The sequence below is a fragment of the Hordeum vulgare genome, chromosome 7H (genome assembly GCF_904849725.1).
Source record: "Hordeum vulgare subsp. vulgare chromosome 7H, MorexV3_pseudomolecules_assembly, whole genome shotgun sequence".
Taxonomy (NCBI): Eukaryota; Viridiplantae; Streptophyta; class Magnoliopsida; order Poales; family Poaceae; genus Hordeum; species Hordeum vulgare.
The window spans coordinates 98,592,281-98,609,925 of NC_058524.1; positions in this window are offsets into that span (position 1 = coordinate 98,592,281).

Sequence of the window (17,645 nt, forward strand, 5' to 3'; positions counted from 1 at the left end):
AGCATATCCATTTATGTGGATGCCACAACAAAGCCAATTGATAACTGAAGAAAGAAATAGCAGAATCAAAGATAGAGCCAGGGGATAGAAACAATAACTAAAACATGGGATTCCTTCCATCCAATGATTAGCTTTCAAGGGGCGGAGGAGGCCGGAGAGGATTGACACAGGCCGAATGGTCACAACGGTGAACCCACCCGAAGTTGTATCTCCTTCCACCCTCCATCAATGTCCATGAGTGCAGCAAGGGAGGCCTCCCTTACCCGACCACGCGCCCATGGTGCCCGCCTTCTCGTCCTCCGCCACAACTGTTGTCGTCTATGCCGGCGTCAATGGTCCCTCCTTCCACCCTCCATCAACGCCCACGAGTGAAGCAAGGGAGTCCTCCCATACCGGATCAAGCGCCCACGTCATCCGCCTTCTTGTTCTCTGCTTCCTCCCCGGCGACGACCAACACCATGTACGCCGCCGCCCGTTCGTGCCAGACGCACACAGAGAGGAGCGGGAGCCCCGCGCGCCTCGACTCCGCTTCCTCCCCGCCGACGACCAGCACCATTTACACAGAGAGGAGCGGGAGCCCCGCGCGCCGTGCGCCGCGCCTTCGCTTCCGCCCCGCCGGCTACCTGCACCATGTCAGCCGCCGCCCCGTCCGTGCCACGCTGTCTCTTGTGGATAGGATAGAAGAAAGGATCATAGACTAAATGATTAAAAATGCAGGGGTGTTTCAGCAAACATGAATCGTTTTCGCACATACCCACTTAAAACAGGATTGTAGGTTGAATACTCAGAAATGCGGGGACTTTTGTGCAAAACTACGACGACGGACGATAGAAGCCATCGGTGCTTTATTATTAGGGAGAGATGTATGCATTTTGTGTAAATAACACATGGTTCCGGTAATATTCGCACAGTGTGATAGGGAGACGTACGTTCTCGTCGTCGACTCCGTGGGAGAGGCCGCCGGGATAAAAACTAAAAACAAAAACAAAAACAAAAGGGAGAAAACGATACAAAAGATAAGTAAATAGAAAAGGAAAGGAAAATAATAAAAATAAAAGTAAAATAATAAAAACAAAAATAATAAAGAAAAATAATAAAAAGGAAAATAATAAAGAAAATAAAGTTAGCACTGGCGTTGGATTGGTAAAAGCGCTACTACAAACTTAGCACTAGCGCTAGTACCAATCGAGCGCTACTGCTATTTGTCCTAGGGCATTTAGTAGTAGCGCTGGATTAGTACCAGCGGTACTGCTAGCTTAGTAGTAGCGCTGGAACCAAACGAGCGCTACTGCTATTTGGATTTAACCGGCTCCAAAATTTCCCTAACTTCCCCTCTCCCTCCACTCCTTCCCTCTCCCCGTCTCCCCCGCGGGCTCCTCTCTCGCCGCCGCCGCCCGCCAGGGACCTCCCCGCCCGTCCCTGCGCTTGCCCTCGACCTCACGCCACCCACCAGAGACCTCCCCGCTCGTCCCCACCGCCCACCTCCATGCCGCTGCCGGGCCCCCTCCAGGCGCCGTCATTTGACCCGCTCCCCCCGCCGTCGTTTGACCCCTCCCCCCGCCGCCCCTATCGCCTCGATCGCGTCTCCATCGAGCACGACCGCCACCGCCACCGATGACCTCGGGTGAGTCCTCCTCCCACGCCCCTATCCGTGCGTGTGGGCCGTCTTCCCCCCCTCCGCGTGCGTAGCTTCTGATGTGTTTTCTCCTTAGCTGCACCAATCTCTGCTCACTGAGACTTGGATGGGGCAAATATGGGGAGTAGGAGAGTGAGAGGTAATTTTTTTTGGATTTTAGCCGGTGTTTTAATGTAGTAAAATTATGAGCAATTTTGTGTAGAGGATTGGAACAGAATGTCTATAGGCATTGGAATGAATGAAACACTCAATAAACATAAATAAAGCAGCAAAGGCAATAAGAGGCAGATGCTACTAAAAAAAGTTGGCGTATTTTTTCCTGTATTAACATAAGTGATGTGATAAAAAAACAGTGAAATACCCCTAACATATATCATTTTACCTTTTGTGATCATACTGGATTTTGTAGGATTTTAGTACTGAAATGTTAAAAATGCTCCCAATGAGTACTTCATCATCGCATCAAGCATTCCATGCCACATGATTTTGAGCAGGGGCAGACCTAAAAATATTTTTACCATTAGATAAACGGGTATCAAGTTCCCTAAGTTATTGATTAGGGTAGTTTCATGGTACATAGCATGACACTTTTAGTATTAATTAGATCATGGTAGTTTTATTGTAGGTAGTATGGCAATTTTATTAATTAAGACCATGACCATTTCTATGAAATACATCATGGATGTTTTATTATAGGTAGCATGTCACACTTTTGTGTGTGTTAGACATTATATTAAGTTTTAGCGGAATGTCCAAGTGGCCTATGTTTTGCCCGAATGTTGATTCATTTTCATTCCGACAAATTTCAGGCGCTCCATATTTCCACTTTTTAGCAAAGGTCATGCGATTTTTTTTTGAATTTGGGCATGACTTGTGCTAGAAACTAGGACATATCGAGTGCGCGGGAATTGCCGGAAAGGGGAATGAATCAACATTGCGACCAAATATAGCCCCCTTTTTTATTTATGTTATTCGGGCTAGAATTAAACTATTATACATAAATACAAGTAGGAAATTAATATGTCTAGCCATGACGAAGCCGGGGGTCCTGGTTGCCACGAAGAAGACCATTTTGAGGAAGAATATCATTATTTCGATGACCTGGACCAATGGGAGATGCGGATGCAGGGTGGCAATGAGACCAACCCCGACACCGACACTGCCACCGGTAGCGATAGTGGCACCGGCACCAAGACCAGTGATGATGTTGACGTACCCGATGAAGGGCCTAAGCTGAAGAGGGTAAAAAAACCAAATGAGCTCGGCACCGGACAAATTGTGGTCACGGCGATGCACCCCACGAAATTAGAGACATAGGCGCCAGAGTCACCGCGCAAGTGCTATGGCAATCAACTAGGATGCATCCTCAGGGAAACAACCAACATCAACGACGAAAAGTTAAAGAAGATACCACATATGGAGAACACACTCCTAACGAAGTTGCACAATAGGTTGTTGTTCTCCGGGCGAACTGAAAGTGAACTTTCATGGGGTGACAAACCCATGACAAAGATAAACAGCAAGGCAATGGTGACATTCACCAACGCCTTGTCCGCCTGGAAAGTAAGGGTGAAAAAATCGATTCTGAAGAATGAACCATGGTCCAAGATTCATGCTGACAATTCGTCACTAACGGAAGAGGACTTAAAAAAATTCAAGGAGACTTACGCTAGAGAAGAAGTGCAGAAAAAGTCGGAGATAATGAAGGAGCTACAGCTAGGAACACGCCTACCCACTGCCTCGGAAGCCGTGGTTACGAGGGGAAGAGGCATGTATGGGCCAAGGAGAATGCCGAACGTGAAATCATGGAATCCCAGACACCTTGGCGGAGTTCACTGACCTGCAGGAGCGTGACTGGATCAGGGCCCAACACAAGTGGGACCCGGTCAATAAGGTCTTTTCCATGGACCCAAACACGAGGGAGTTCATGAGACTACTAGTAATTGTTCTATTACCACCTTATATTAATTAGCTTACAATCATATCGACAACAAGTTCTGTCACATTTATAAACCATCCATGTTCCTTTTGCAGAAAGAGTAGCACCAAAAGGCAGTCGAAAGCGACGAGTCATCTCAGTCATCGGCGAGGCCCAAGTGGGACAACCCGTTCAACCCGGCCCTAAACATACTTAAAAATGTCTCGGTGGACCAACCTCCGTCTTATGGACATGTGCATGGTGTCGGAGATGGCGCCTCATGGATGAAGTGCTACCACGATAAGCCGAAGGAAAAAAGGCAGAGAAGACAACTTTCTCAACAGACCATCAACGAGAAGGTCGCGCAAGCGGTGTGTAAGAGCAAAGTTGAGACCAAAGAAGAGTTGGCCAAGGTAATAGACAATAAGGTCAATGCAGCTGTGGCAGCTTCCTTGGGCCAATTGGTTCCGACAGTTTTTGAGTTTGTCAGGAGGGATCCAGAAAAAGGGCCAGAGGACTTTCCCCTTCTCAGCTTTGCCGGGAGCAATTCGGCAAACATCGCACCACCAGCACCTGCCCACTCAACTTCACATGCTCCCGTACTTGGTCTCGCTCCGGTTCATAGCAGCCCGTCCTCCGTCTCTGGTGTGCTCAGCGGAGCTTCGTCTTTGGCTGAGTTTGACGCCATCATGGTAATTACGTGTGATACACTCTTCACCAGCATGTGTGTATAGTCTTCCGTTTTAGTTACCTTTCGGATGTGTGACGTCGTAGTCATCTCTTCGCAGGCCGACGAAACCCCATGCACCCTAATGTACGATGTCAACATCCAGAAGGTGGACTTGGGAAAGGCAACGATCATGAAGTCGAAGGACCGCATGCTCCACAACCGACAGAGGCCCCATGGCGTCTTCCAAGTTTGTGTGGCCAGTGGAAAAGCGGGCTTTGAGGATTTGCCTCTTCCGACACTAGTCGATGATGACGAGACATCTAAACATATTGGCACATGCAAGAGCTGGATCTTTCCTTGGCCGAAGAATCACCTTCGTGTTGAGGCGCCCGGTAGCACACCAATGATAACTCCTCAACAAGGTAAGAACACCACCCCACCTACCCAATTACCTGCACCTGTCGTGGCGGGTGATAGCGGTCGACGCGACGAGGGAGAGCCTCCATTAGTGCCAGCTGACGTCGCCCCCGTCGAAGAAGCAAATGCTGATGATGTCATGGAGGACGATTCTGATGACCCTAACCAGTATATCAATACCGGTTGTGACGATGCTCGGGGGTATGACTCAGGCTATGAGCATGGAGATGACTTGATGATGCCTGAATTGTCAGAACTGCAATGTCCTACAAGTGATTGCAAAAAGTCTCTCTTCATTTCCCGGGAGGAAACAGGAGAAGAAAGGATATAAAGGGGCCAGAGCTTCTTCAAGTAGCCAGACGCCTCTAAAGCCCCAGAAGGTAGACATAATACATGTCGTAGGTGCAGATTGTTTCCATGTCGCTGACAACCTCACAAAGCGCTAGAGAACATACAAAACAATGATCTAAGGAGACTTCATGATGATGTGTTGGACATATAGAGAAGACTTCTCAACACTGAAAAACCAGGATACCCGCTTTACCTCGCTCAGGTTCACGGTGTGATGTCATACGTCGACAGATGGCCCACGGATAAGTTCATTCTGCAATTTGACTACATCTACGACATGTTCCACATGACCAAGCTGGATTTTCAGTTCATTCACCTGTATGCACTGTATCTCAACTACATCATCAGGCGCGAGAACATAGAATATATCTGCATCGCGGACCCGTACTATATGCGCGAGAGCTTCTCAGCAGTCTGCAAAGAGCACCGTGACTATGCGAGAAAGTACATCAGCGATTTCATGATCGCTAATAAGGCAAGGAAACAATTCTCCTGCCTTATCATCCCATGTAAGTCATCCACGGATATCCTTTCATAAGTTTTGATCATTCCTTTGCAAGCATTGAGGCTAATTTGAGGTGTACCTATTTTGCACAGCCCGGGGGGTGCGTCCTCATCTGTCTGTACCCACAATACTCCCATGCTCTATACTTGGACTCGTCGAAGAACATCGAGAAAAAGGATTACATGCACATAAAGAGTGTTCTCGATAGTGCCTTGATCCTTCAACTTTACTGGTGGATATATCAAGGTGAAAAAGCACATGAATCAAGTGCCTACTTTCGGCCATAAGACCGATTTATGCTGCATCCAGCAACCGAACGCTAGTAAGGCTGATGGATTCTACCTCATGCATCACATGATCGAGTACAGAAGGTATAGGCAATGCCTTCACATGTCACCTAATTCCGGCGATGCCAAGATTGTCAACTGGGCCACAAGCATTGGAACGACACTGGATCATCGAATCCGAGCTGAGTTTTATCACATACAGTGTGAACTTTCCCAAGTGATCATGAAGCAGGTCGTTGAACAAGGAGGGATGTTCTTGCATGGCCAATGAGATGGGAGAATGTCTGAGAACTGCTATGCACTCAGCGTCTGGACCTAAAGCCTTTCAACCAGCTCGGGTCATTCATCCCTGACTACGAAGATTGGGGCACCGGCATGGAGGAGTGATTGACGAACAATGTGTGTGTTTATAACTAGTACTACCGGCTTTCTATGAACTAGTGTATACACCGCTCTAGTTAATTAGTTTGTGTGTGAGTAACTTCGTTATTTATGTTTACTGCTTGTATTCTGCTAACTATGCCTCTTTGTGTTCCTCAAGTACATTATGTTGCATATTATATATCGTTCTTAATCAACTTACGATGCAGGTACATAGATCGGAGATGGCGAAGGACTGCTACGACGTATTCATTGGAGGGTTCCAGGAGTGTACGACCTCTAGCCATACCCTCAGGCCGAGGTGGACAGGTACCCGGGCGCTAGCCACAGAGGGTTCGACAGCAGAGCCAAAGCGGAAATGAGTTAGTTGAGGTGGATTCTACGGCAAGAGACAGAGCAAAACTGGTGCCTCAAGAAGTACTACATAGTCGTGCTCTTGGTCATGCTGATCACTCTTCTTTTCTACATGATGGTTTAGATAGGTACGATGAAACTTGTGGGTGTGCCATGACTTGTGTGTATCGCTATTTTTGAGATTTAATGGTATTTGTATTGGATAACGATATATGTGTTGGATAATGATGATGATGGTATAAATGACGAGACTACTTTATGTGTATGATATGATGAGAATAATGCATGTTTATTATGATACGATGAAACTACTATTTAGAGCATGCACAAATACGTAGAGAGGGCATAAATACGACGGGAATGAAATATTGAAAGCAAGAATATTAGCAGTAGTGCTGGAATATTAGCAGTAGCGCTTTATTTAATCTAGTGCTACTGCTAACGTAGATACCAGCATCGCTTTAATCCAGTGCTACTGCTAATAGGTTAGCTGTAGCGCATTAGGAGTAGCACTGACCCCAGCGCTACTGCTAAGGGTAAAACCAGTGCTACTGGTAGGCTTTCTCCTAGTAGTGATCTCCTAGTTCATATTGTTTCTGAGGTTAAAGACCTTGGACCAACATTCTTGCATACCATGTTCCCGTTTGAAAGGATGAATGGAACTGTGAAGGGTTATGTTCGTAACAGGGCCCGTACGGATGGAAGCATCGTCCAGGCCTATCTGACCGAAGAGTGCATATCAATCTGCAATAATTATATAGATGATGATCAATCTCTTTGTTTGCCCACAAGGAAGCATGCCGATAGGCTCGAAGGAGTAGGTCACTCACAGTTGAAGCGTGATTTCAATGTGGGTATACTAAACCGCCGACACGACTTCGACAGAGCGCACATAATGGTGTTACAAGAAGGAGATACAATCATTCCTTGGTGGCAGACTTACGAGGACACCTTAAAGAGAGAGCATGCAATGGAAGGGAGGGAGAGGACATAAGCGCAGATCATTGGAGAGCACAACTCCAGATTTGCATCTTGGTTGAAAGAGCGAATTCGGGAGAAACAACTGCCAATGGGTATTGCCAATGCAAATCTCATCTATGCATTAGCAGTAGGCCTCGCATGCACTGTTGCCACCTACCAATCTTATGATATCAATGTATACACATTCTATACTGATGCAAAAGGCAAAAACTCTGATTATGAGAATTTTGGCGTAATGATAATTGCCTCCACCCAGAATGAAAGTAATAGATGCTACAAAAGGATCGAAGAGATATGGGAACTTGAGTACGCCAAAGATCACACGGTGCCAGTGTTCGAGGTCAGATGGGCGAAGAATGTCGAGAAGGAAGAACATGGTTTCGTTACCATGTCTCTTCTAGAAGCACAACCTGCTGGTTCGAAGGGTGAAAAGGAATTACCACAAAATATGAGCCTTGGGTATTCGTTAAGGACGTGTCACAACGCTTCTACATAATTGACCCGGCAAAGCCGAGTCGTGTTGTCGTCAGGAGATCCAAGAGATGCATCATCGGGATGGACGGAGTGGCCAACGAGGATGACTATGATCAGTTTGGCGTGGACTCAAAAGAAGAGGATCACTATGATGGTGATGAAAATTACACCACCAGAAGAAGTAGAACTACTTGCTTGAGAGAGGGCATCCCTTCTAACGGAAGAGTCATAACGCGGGCCGAATGTATTCAAGAAAGATTAAAAAGAGCCAAACCGTCGTTGAGAGGATTGTCAAATGACTTCGTACTACATGATTTGTGTACTTCATTATTCATGTTGTTCTTATGTGTACTTTTCATATTGTGTGTAATACTTCACACATTAATTTGTGTACTTCATTTGTGTGTACCTCCGAAATTACATTATTATGTACTTTGATCTACACTTCTTATGTAATATGCGTTTTCACATGCCATCTCTCACTTAGCAGCACTAAGAACACAACAACAATTACCGCTCGCGTTGACCACATCACTGGCGCCAACACTAATAACCAACCGGCACTTGAATTGCACTATGCTGTGAGAATGACTCATTTTCCCCTTCTCGCCCCGCTCTCGGACACTGTTCTTCACCGCCCCCACCCTGCACCAGTTGTGCTAAGTGCCACGCTGCCCAGCCATTCCCCTTGACAACCCACTCATCAAAGATCCTCTCCCTCCATCGTCGTGTCCGGACACTCTCTCCCACCATCGTCCTGTCCGGCCATGAAGACCTCGGTAGGACTGTCTGGCCGACCTGTCTGCACCGCACCCCCACACCATTGCGCAGCTTCACGAGTGCCCCATCCCCCTCGCGCCCTCTAGATCCGGACGGTACAAAACTTTCTCTAAGCAATTGATGAAATGTTTTATATGTTGCATCGTCTATTCTTGCGAATTATCTCGCGCTATGTTTCTTTATGCAAGGAATGTCGAAAGAGTTGCCAATGTTTTGGTGAAACTTGGATTCAATTTCGTTTCATCAAATTTCTCACACTCAATATGTCCATTTTTGTCAAAGTTCATGTCAATTTTTTCCATACTTTGAGAGATCACACATATTTTGGTTTTTCTAATCGGAAAGGATTAACCAAAGCTTACGGATGCACGATACATGCCACTAGTCCATACCTTAAACAAAGGCAACATTTGTAGAAAATGCATTTGGTAAGAGTTTCGACTATATAACATGTCTTTCACGTATATTCATTTCTTACACAAGTCAAGTGTGGGTTACTATATTTCTTACTATGTTACAATTTTGTTGAAGGACAGAAGCTCCCAAGATGTGTTGTGCCTCCGGTGTTGGATGATCACCAGGGTGATATGAGAATTATTTCCGCTAACAAGATCTATTTCAGAGGTACATATATACTTGATTGCACCATATGGACAACTCGCGAAATAAACGAATGGATGCACCTACTGAGTGATTGTAACTTGAAGATTAGAGATTGGTGGATCTCTGTGCTCCATGATGGAGATGCAGGTTCAAGATTGTTCCTAATTAAAGGGGAAGAGTTTTGTACTAGTAGTTATGATGGTTAATGTATGCATATCTTATGTTATACGTATACATATGTGTTGTCATATCTTATCAGAATCAGTGTGGGATGCAAACATCGTTATGTATATACTGATACAAAATTATGCTGCCAAGGTAGCCTTTTTTGCTGCGTTTTTGTCATCATTAATGGCGTGCGAAAAACATACAATGCCAGCAATATTTTCCACAATGCCCGACATGGGGAAACAACGCACACCATATATATTTATGATATTGGCACCGTTGAGATGCATCCCATGCCATAGGTATTACGAATACTGCTGGCGTAGGTCCAACGCCAACAATAATTTTTAATTATGGCGCGATATTGGTGGCGTCGTGTGTCCATGCGAGCAAGGCCATTTTAGACACGTCATTGCTAGGCTTTTCTGTACTAGTGACACCGCGGCTCCCCTTTTCCATACATTAGTTTTTTTGTTAAGGGAGATTCTCTCTGATTTTATTTAACTAAAACCACAATGTCTTACCAGTAGAAATTAATGAATCATATTCTCTCCATAACTTAGAGCAAACCTTAAAATCTCATGATGTTAGCCACACTCTGGACCCTCAAACATCACGAGGTGAGCACCTAGAAAATTCAGGAAACAATTTTGACACTGCCTCTAGAAAACACAACATAAGCTAGGCAGATGAAACTACCACTAGAGAATCCAATTTTCAAAATCCACAAAGCGAAAATGTCAACTCTCTCACAAACAGAAAAGAGAGGCAATAGTTCCAGATTTCGGGCGCTTGGTGGCGATTGCACCACTCCCCTTTCCATCATCTTTGCATCACAAGGGGGAGGGGTGCTCCAATTGTTGTCTCGTATATCTGGAATTCCCTATTCTAGTGCCAAAATGAGGGGAGGAGTAGGGGCTTCGGACTGTCCATCATGTCGGTCCCTGGAGAAGCTTTCTCGCAGGCGGTTCCAGCCTTCTTTCACCAGCGAGGGTGTTGGCTCCCCTTCCCTCCTCTCATCGCTCCGGTGGCAGCGGGAGGGTGAGGGAGCCCGGTTCCTTCCTTCCGATCTGTAGATAGGTTTTGGATACTTATGTCGGGTGTCTGAGCTTGGTCGGTGCTGATGTCGTTACTGCGAGTAAAGTTTCCAGGCCATCGACTCGATGGCGTTCTTCTACGACATTGAGGTGCCATGTATTTATGTTCGAGCGAGTTCCTCAAGACGTTGGTGCAGATCTTTCTCAGGTTCTTGTTTCTTTGGTTGTGTTCGTGTGACGTCAGCTGCGTCTCGAGCGTTGTGGTGAAGCCGGTAGTTTGTGTCTTGGAGTTGGCTGCCGTTGCAACGTCGGTCTTGTCCAAGGGATAGTACAAATGAAGATTTGTCGGTGGAAGATGGTTGCCGGTTTTGAAGTTTTTTGATGGTTCTATCTGTTGAGATCTTCAAGACTGCAATCCAAGATGTGTGAAGTGTTTCTTCGGCCGACGATCCACATTGACATGTCCGTTGCCTATTGTGATGGGGCCTGTTCAAAGGTTCATAACGCAACTTCGCTGCTATGGCACTATCTTGGATCTTGGCAAGTTGGAGGCCTATGTTTCTCTTCTCCGGCGAACGCTTCGGCATCAGCGGCGGCTAGATTCTTTGGCGATGATGATGTAAATTTTCTTGTATGTTGTCTCTCCGGACTGTTTTAGAGAGAAGCCATATATGTTGTATGTTGCTATTTTTATGAATAAATATATGTATTCTCCTAAAAAACTACCTTGCTGCACTCTTTTTTTCCTTTCCCTTGGGAGCCTCGGCCACTCCCATTCCTAATGAAGTTTACCACTGGACCCCTCCGCTTACCACTGGGGTTTCCTGCATGCCCCCTTCCCTTCCAGTGGGAATTCATGTTAGCCCCTCACATCTCATTTAAAATTGTATACCTCCCACCTGCCCGTTGGTACCTCGCCATTTGTATCTCACACCAGCCATGCCATCTCCTCTATGTTGCCCACCACCCAAGTCAAGCCCCTTAATTTGTGTTCGTTCCTCGACCTCAGTCGCCATGAGTGTGCTCACACCCCCATTGGAGAGGAGGTGTGTGCGGCCAGATGCATGAATGAGGAGGTGTCTTGATACCACTCGGTTCGTCTGAGCCTATGCGAAGGTGTGTGTCGCCCGTTATGTTACCCTAGCAAAGGAGGAGGAGTCCCACATTACCCGTCACTCTGCCCGAGATCAAAGTGAGAATGCGCCGCCCATGATGCTCTCGATTAGCTGGCTTGACAAGATATGCTTGCAAGGTGTCACCATGTTTCCACCCATACCACTTTCGCATTAGTATTGGCCCCTCCAGCATCACCCATAGTTTCTCCGGCAGACCGACACCATCCGCTGTCGACATCGAGGAAGCATACTCCAATGTGTCCAAGGAGGATTCCCCCAAGCCTCCATCCATGGTGATAATGGAATAATAGTACCATTGCATGCGCATGCGTTGTTGAGCTATAGCATATTTGTAGTATTTCTATCATTGATTTCGAAGTTTGAGGAGAAATAAGGGATATTGTTGAATGACCAAGCACCACACAAATGGACGCCACACCAATGGATTTGTGTTTGGGCATAGTGTTGAAGATTCCCAATAAGCATTGATACGTCACTGCTTCCAGTTGCTGAACAATTAGCAATTGTCTTGCAATGGCCCACCAGCGTGTGGGATCGCGGCAGTTTTTGAGGGTAGAGTATTCAACCCAAATTTGTTGGTTCAACACGATGGGAGTGAACGGATATTCTCCAGTATTAGCAGTTGAGTTGTCGGCTCAACCACACCTGAAAGATTAGTATCTGCTAGCAGGATATAAGAAGCAAAGGTAGTATGATAACAACGGTGCTAGGAAAGAATCTGTTGACGACAGATTATTCCTTACTGAAGTATCAATGGCGCTAGAAAAGTATTGTAGCAGGTAGCAGGAGTGTAACGAGTAACAACAGTGGCAAGGAACAACAATAGTGACAACAGTAGCAAGTAGCAACAGTAGCAAGTAGCAACAGTAGCAAGTAACAGCAATAGCAAGTAACAATAGTAGCAACAGTAGTGGCAGCAGCAGCAGGACAAAGCAAGTAACAGTAGGAGCAAGTAACAATAGCAGCAACAGTAGTAACAACAGCAGAGCAAAGCAAGTAACAACAGCAGCAAGTAACAATAGCAGTGGGACAAACTCGTAGGCAATGGATCGATGATTTGTTGGATGACATTCAGCATGCAACAGTTATAACACAGAGAGATATGTGGCTAGCTCCCGTTCGTCAGTGTGATGTAGGCATGCATTCCGTGTGTAGTCATACATGCTTAGGAAAAAGAACTTGCATGACATCTATTGTCCATCCCTCCCGTGGCAGCGGGGTCCAAATGGATACTACGGGATATTAAGATTCTCCTTTTAATAAAGAACCGGACCAACGCATTAGCACTTGGTGAATACATGAACTCCTCAAACTATGGTCATCACCGGGAGTGGTTCCGGTTATTGTCACTCCGGGGTTGCCGGATCATAACACATAGTAGATAACTACAACTTGCAAGATCGGATCTAAAACACACATATATTGGTGACAACATAATAATTGCACATCTGAATTCATGGCACTCGGGCCCTAGTGACAAGCATTAAGCATGGCAAAGTAGTAGCAACATCAATCTCAGAACATAGTGGATACTAGGGATCAATCCTCGTCAAAACTAATTCGATTACATGATAGATCTCATCCTACTCATCACCGCCCAGCGAGCCTATGAATAGATTACTCACGAACGATAAAGAGCTTCATGGAATTCGAGAGGGAATAATGTTGATGATGACGATGGCGACGATCTCCTTGATCCGAAGCCCAAAACAGACTCCTGATTTGCCCTCCAGGGCAAGAACGGGATGTGGCGGCACCTCTGGATCATGAAACGCAATGAACTATTCTCTCTTGATTTTTTCCGGGACGAAAGGGAATAAATAGCGCTGGAATTGGGGGCGGCAGAGCCACATGGGCCCCACAAGCCTGGTAGCCGCGGCCAGGGGGGAGGCCGCGGCTACAGGGCTTGTGGCCCACTGGCCCGTCCCCTTCGGTGGATCTTTGCGCAGGTATTTTTCATATTTTCCAGAAATATTCTCTGTAAATTTTTAGGACGTTCTGAGAACTTTCATTTCTGCACAAAAACAACACCATGGCAATTCTGCTGAAAACAGCGTTAGTCCGGGTTAGTTCCATTCAAATCATGCAAATTAGAGTCCAAAACAAGGGCAAAAGAGTTTGGAAAAGTAGATACGATGGAGACGTATCAACTCCCCCAAGCTTAAAACCTTGCTTGTCCTCAAGCAACTCAGTTGACAAACTGAAAAAGAAAGAAAAACTTTGACAAACTCTGTTTGATCTTGTTGTTGAAACTATGTCTAACTCATAACCAGAATTTCAGCAAGTTCACAAGGTAACCACATAAGCAAGTGACACAAAGGTCTCACGGTAAACTAATATCAATGGCATAATCAGCTAGCGAGCAAATAATAATGAGTTTCAGATACCAACAATTCAATCAAAACAAGCATGAAGCAATATGAATAGGTGGTATCTCGCTAGCTCTTTCTGAGACCGCAAAACATAAATGTAGAGCACTTTCAAAGATCAAGGGCTGACTAAACACTGTAATTCATAGCAACGAAGATCCAGTCATAGTCATACTCAATATCAATCAAAAGCAAAGCATAAAAAATGACAGAGGTGCTCTCTAATTGGTGCTTATATAAGAAGAGGATGACTCAACAGGAAAATAAATAGACAGGCCCTTCACAGAGGGAAGCATTGATTTGTAGAGGTGCCAGAGCTCAAGCTTTGAAAACAGAGATAATAATTTTGGGTGGCATGCTTTCATTGTCAACGCAATGACCAAGAGTTCTCAATATCTTCCATGCTACTAATGCTATAGGCGGTTCCCAAACAGAAAAGTAAAGTTTTAACTCCCCCACCACCAATCAATCACACTCCACGGCTAGCCGAATCCTCGGTACCGTCCATACTAACATCAATCCGGGGGAGTCTTGTTTTACAGTTATGTTTTCGATTTAAGCGTGGAAATGGGCATTCCAATTACCGGCCCCTTTCTCATGAATGACAGTGAATAAACACATGTCGAGGATAACACGCCTAACATGGAAGATACCAATAGCCTCCTGTCACCACATGAGCGGTTCGGGCATGCAAAACAGATAATTTCTTGAAGGTTTAGAGAATGGCACATGCAAATTTACTTGGAACGACAGTTAGATACCGCAAATAGGTAGGTATGGTGAAATCTCATGGAAAAACTTTTGGGTTTATGGAAGTGGATGCACAAGCAGTATTCCGCTTAGTACAAGTGAAGGCTAGCAAAAGACTGGGAAGCGACCAACTAGAGAGCGACAACAGTCATCAAGATGCAATGAGTTTGACTAACATTGAGTGCAAGCATGAGCAGGATATAAATCACCATGAACACGAACAACATAGAGGCTATGTTGATTTTGTTTCAACTACATGCATGAACATGCGCCAAGTCAAGCCACTTGAATTATTCAAAGGAGAATACCATCCTATCATACTACATCATAGTCATCTCAAAATCTATGTTGACATTCAACACAAACCATTATAAGCTCCTAGCTAATTAAGCATGGCATCAGAAATGATGATCTCTAAGTTGTCATTGCAAACATGGTTCTCTCTCAACAAAGCTGAATCTGGGACGACAAGCTAGTCATAATTACAAAAACAAAATAGATAGAGTTCATACCAGCTTTTCTAGTCTCAATCACTTCATCATATATCATCATTATTGCCTTTCACTTGCACGATCGAACAATGTGAACAATAATAAGAGTGCTCGTGCATTGGACTAAGCTGAATCTGCAGGCAAACACAAAGGAGAAGAGAACGTAATATGGCTCTTTAATAAATGAACAGGTATGCATGCGAGAGCCACTAAACATTGTAACCATGGTCTTCTACCTCGACTCAAAGAAAAAGAAAACTATTTACACAGGAAAGCTCCCAACAAGCAAAAGAAGAAAGGAAAATCTTTTTGGGTTTTCTCAAAAGGATACAAAACAAGAAAACAAGAAAATGATAATAAACTAGCATGGATAATACAGTGGCAAAGTGTAAACACTTACTAACAAATTGAAAGCATAAGCATAAATGTAAAGTTGGTGCAAACACGTACTCCCCCAAACTTAGGCTTTTGGCCTAGCTTGGTCTACTCCCAAGGAGGGAAATAACCATCTCCGGGATACTCCGAAGCGGACTGAGGATGCCACTGCTGTGTGAGCTCCTCTGGCTCCCACTGATAAACTGGCGTCTGGTACTCGACTGGTGGCTCGGGCACGGGCACCTGTGGTTGGGCTAGGCCCCAATATGCATAGATGTCCGAGGGCATAATAATGTACCTGCCTGCATGAAGATTGAACAAAGAAGGAGCAGGCAAAGTAATAGTCTCACGAGTACCCCTGAATAAATACCAGGTTATAAATCATCCTTCCACTTATATCTCTATCAAGAAAGTCATGGCGAACCATGCTATCGTAATCTAGATATCTCTCGGGAAGAAGAACCTCTTCTTCCTCATCCAGTCTAATGGATATCTCAAAGTGTATGGCAAGACGGGTAGCATAGATACCTCCATAGACAACACCTTTAGAACGGTTAAGGTTCAACCGTTGAGCTACTATAGCGCCCAAGCTATACATTTTATCGTTATAAAGGGCTTCGCGCAGGACCGCAAGATCTGGGGAACTAAGTGACCCAGCTTTCCCACGGCCAATCAAACCTTTTCCCGCAAATACTGAGAAGTACCGAAGCACGGGAAAATGAATGCTAGCAGATCTAGCACAAGACACTCCTATCTCCTCTCCTACATCAATTGTACCGATGAAAGCTTCCAAGTCCCGTGGACGAGGTTCATGAATATCCCCAACATAAGGTAATTTGCAAATATTGCAAAAATCCTGGAGTGACATGCGCTGGGGGATATCATAAAGTTTAAACTCAACCATAGGAGGATTCTTCCTCGGATAGAAGTTAAAGCTTTGTACGAAGATATTAGTGAGGAGGAGGTATTGCGGACACTTATCTTCAACGAAGGCGGTATGGCTTGCGTTCTACACCAAGTGATAAAAGTCCTCATAAATTCCAGCGGCGCGTAAGGACACGTCGCTTGGCCACTCGCACGCTCGAACTTCTGCGACTCGAGGGACCAAATACTCGGGTTTCTTCTCACTCCCATCATCCTTGGATTCACGGCTTGACGAGCCTCTTAAGAACCTCCTCATCTTTTCCTTTTCTATCTCTGAAGATTTCTGAAATTTTTAGTGATTCTAACGAAAAGTGAATAAGGCTTAATGAAACTCGTAGCAACTACTCCAACAAGTGCCTAGAGACCATATTACGCATCAAAACTACTTGGGACCAGCTAGAATCACCATGCAAAGCTCAAGAACATGGTCACCAAGGCAGCAAAAATACGCGGAGTATAAGGCACTAGAGCAAAAACTAATTGGACCAATGGAGGAGGCACTTACCAAGGATTAATTTCCCAAAACAGTTCGGAGAACTGTGATTTGAGCAAAGATATCGAAAATCCCAGCAAAAGGAGCAAGAACACGGGTTTGAGCTTCGAAACGATTTTTTCTGGAGGTAGGAGAAGCGGATGAGAGCAAGAATGAGTGGAGGGGGTGCCTGTGGGCCCCACAAGCCTCGGTGGCACGGCCAGGGGGTGCCCGCGCCCTAGGGCTTGTGGCCCACTGGTGTGACCCCCCATACAAACTCTTTATCCCAGTATTTTTCAAAAAATCTAGAAAAAATCATACTTGATTTTCACAGCGTTCGGAGAACTTTATTTTCGGGGTACTTTTCCACCGGACGCTAAGACAGAAAACAGGGAAAACTAAACTAAATCTATCATTTTTCTTCTAAGCAACCTAAAGTGGAAGCTTGGAACAGAGGTTTGTGACTCCTTGATTCATCCATCTCATGGTCATCGAAAGAAATCCGTCAGTGAGGTTGATCAAGTCTCCGTGACAAACCTTTTCGAATCGCAAAAGAGAACGGAGAA